Genomic DNA, 3,379 nt, shown 5'->3' on the forward strand with positions numbered 1-3,379 from the left:
TTTCTTGCCGGTCTCAGAGAACAACATCTGCAGCATGGGAATATCATCCTAGCCAGGCTTAATATCAGGAAATGCTTTATCTCTGTTTGAGCTATCAGGGAATTTCTTCCTCCCCCCACCCTCTCTCAGCCTAAAATCTCCCTTGGAACATGAGTGGAAACTTGCACATCTGTCATCTCTGTTCGTGTCAAAGGCCATTTTCAGAGCCCACGGGCAGAGTGTTCACCTCCTATCTCTTCAGGGGGCTGTGGGGCATATAAAGATTTCAGCTGATGTTTGCTGGGGTCAATAGGTGCCTTTCCTTTGAAGAACAGATGTTCCTGTCCCTGTGTGATGTGTTCATTTCAGCAGAGGATTTAAATTTTCTCTTGTTGTGAGTAAAATTAAATCCTAGAAAGCAAAATTTGAAATAAAACTTTTTTTTTTTTCCTCTCACCCATTCTTGGACATTTCTAAAGTACTTTGAGCATATTTTTGTCACCTTTTCTTCTTCTGTTCATATACACCAAGCTAGGTGCTTGAGGACGTGTAACCTTCTAAATGCACTCACCTAGAAGCATGGCGCTTCGTTAATGGCAGAGTCTTGACAACTTTACAGAGTACGTAATTAGTTCAGGCTCTTTTATAATCTACCCCTCAGTTATTTCACATGCTTTCCTTGCACCTTCTCAGGGGGGGTGTGTTATACTGCCAGTACAACTGCAGAATGAGGTTTTGGTCAATGATTTTTTACAGATAAGAGCACGCCTTTTGGAGACAAACCTGTTTAGCACTAGGTGGCACTCTGCTATAATCTAAATTAGTTTGCCTTCATTTTGAAGTTTGGTAAACATTTTAGCATTGGGAACAACAAAAAGAGATTAGATTTATCAGTAAATTCCTGGGATAGGCACCCATGTTGTGCTATGAGGGGAATTTTAACTAGATCATAAAGCTGCCTGAGCCTCTCTAATGTCCACTGGATGAGAGAGCAGGGAGGAAATTAGATCCACCTACTTATCCTAATAGTGCCATTTGTTGTACTTACCCGTGAGACATCAGTGTGGTGTTTTGAGGGGTAAATAATGTGGTGCCCTTTGGGGAAGTGTTGCAATCTGAAATAACTCAAGGCCATGACAGTGGAGAATAGGATGGGGATTGTGGGACGCCTACTAAAAGTGAGTGTTTTCCCCCATTTGTTCTTAGGACGTTTTGTGTCGTGGAGGCCAGGACAGGGGAAGCCACACTATTTATAATTCTCACGTTTTTGCATTGACATGCTTTTTTATTTTAATGGGCTAAATGTATGGGGGGTGTAAAGACTTTATAGAGAGGTGGATGTCTGGGACAAATACTGCCTGGGTGAGTGCAAGACCAGCTATCGGTCTGAGGCAAGGATAGGGTCCTGGTAGTGGGTAACTATGTTGGCATGTTTGCAGTGCAAATCATTAGAGGAGGAAATAAAACCAATGGATGCAGGTCTTGAGCACTGGAACTCCATTTCTAGTGATAAATAATAACATGGAAACTGGAGGGAGGCATTGTGATCCATTCAAGCTCAAATTCAGGGAAGAGGATTAGTCTGTGAATGCTGCTCAAGTTCTCCTCTAATGACATCAATAGCGTGACGAATGGAAGAGGAGTGTGTCATGCACCGTGCACCTGAGAACAAGCTCTGAAATCCTGTCTCGTGGGGCCAACTATGGGCAATAAGACAATTTCCTGGAATATAACTAAGTGAATATCCTCTGCCACCAAATATTCCAGAGATGGAATCAGGCACCCTAATTTCAATTAACTGAAGTTGTAATGTGGCCCAGCAGGAGCAAACCTGTGGATCTAAACACGTGAAGCTGAACTCCTAGCATCCATGGTTTACAGGTTTCAACTGCATATACTTTGAGCTACCTCTAGGCTGGCTCTGCTGGGGGCTGTTAGGTACCCTCTTGAGGCTCATCTTCTAAGCAGGTTTCACATGAAAGGAACCTGGTTTGCAACGTGTGAGACTGCTTGGGGATGTGAACTGAAAGACACTCAGATGTTGAGAATCAGGATTTGCTTTAGAAGGTCTCTCCTGAGCCAGGTTAAAAAAGAGAATCCTGTGCCCTAGGGCAGCCAACATGGAGAAATGGAGCTCTCCTGCTTCCTTTGGAGGTGATGGAAGCACTGGAAGGTGTTACCGTTCTCCATAGCACCTACCCCATCCCTCCTCACGTGGCTGAGTGGGCCGGGAAGCACAAATGCAATGTCACTTACGCTATCTGCATACATTCAAGCCCTTTTTGTTCATGCATGGGACAGAGTTTGTGTTGCTTATCAGAAAGAAATAGAGTGTGTTAGAAAAACTCAACTTGTGAATGCTGTTAAGTAAAATATGTAACTTCAAAAATTACTGTAAACCATTGATCTTATGTTAGTGTTATTTCTGGGCAGCTTCAGAAGAAGGGTGACTTGTAGCTTAGGACAGAAACCCAACCTTGGGGTTACCACTTTAATGTTCGAGGTCTGATGACACAGACTTCCTATGCAACCATGAACACTGAAAGCTGGATTCAGTCAAAGGCTCAGCTGCTTTAGCCTAGCTTGTCCCCTAACTCACAGAGTTTAGGACCCGAGACTCTGCAACTGTGCTGGGTTCAGTCAGGAAAGAGTTAACTCCCTTTACCGTGGCTGCTAGGAAGCTATTCCTGGATGCAGGGAGCAGCACTGATAAGGTATTAGCTGGCTGGGGAATGCCTGCACTGACTTCAAGGTCTTTCTCCGCTTCTGATCCTGCAGCTGTGTTCCCAGCTCTCGCTGTCTCGCTGCAGGCAGTGCAGGGGACACACAGTTCAGACACCTGACCCAAACTGACCAAGGGAGTATTTCATCCCATAGTACGTCATGCTGGGGGCAGAGGCGAGGAGGGGGTCCTGGAGCCATTGCTCTCCCTTACTCTCCTGCCCCTTCCCTCCCGTACACTTGCTGACCCTCTCCCTGACTCCTGCGTTAGCTGCTTCACTGACTCCTGTGCTGGCTCGTTCGTGAGGGAGTTGGTGGGTTTGTTTAGTTTTTCTGGTTGTGCTATCGCTGAGAGGGTTCGCTCGGAATCTGCTGTGACAACGCTTGGGCTCCGGCGAGGTTGTTGGTTAGACTGAGGTGGGGAAATTTCTTGTGTTCAACAGAGGTTAAAAGCATGTTTGGAAGTGTCTGGAGGTACCTGTCCCCTTGGGAGCCAGAGAACAGTGGTCCTTGCCATAGGGAGACAGCTGAAGAAATTTTCTGAGAAAGCTGAGCAGAAGGGTCCTGTCCCTAACATTAAAGGCTCCAGCCCGAAAGATCTTTTCTTGTGCCCCATGTGAACCTTCTCACTTGGTTCTTATCGCCCCAAGTGACTGGTGCCATTTTCCTGGGTGTATCA

Source organism: Eurypyga helias, unplaced genomic scaffold (assembly GCF_000690775.1).
Source record: "Eurypyga helias isolate BGI_N326 unplaced genomic scaffold, ASM69077v1 scaffold11714, whole genome shotgun sequence".
NCBI lineage: Eukaryota > Metazoa > Chordata > Aves > Eurypygiformes > Eurypygidae > Eurypyga > Eurypyga helias.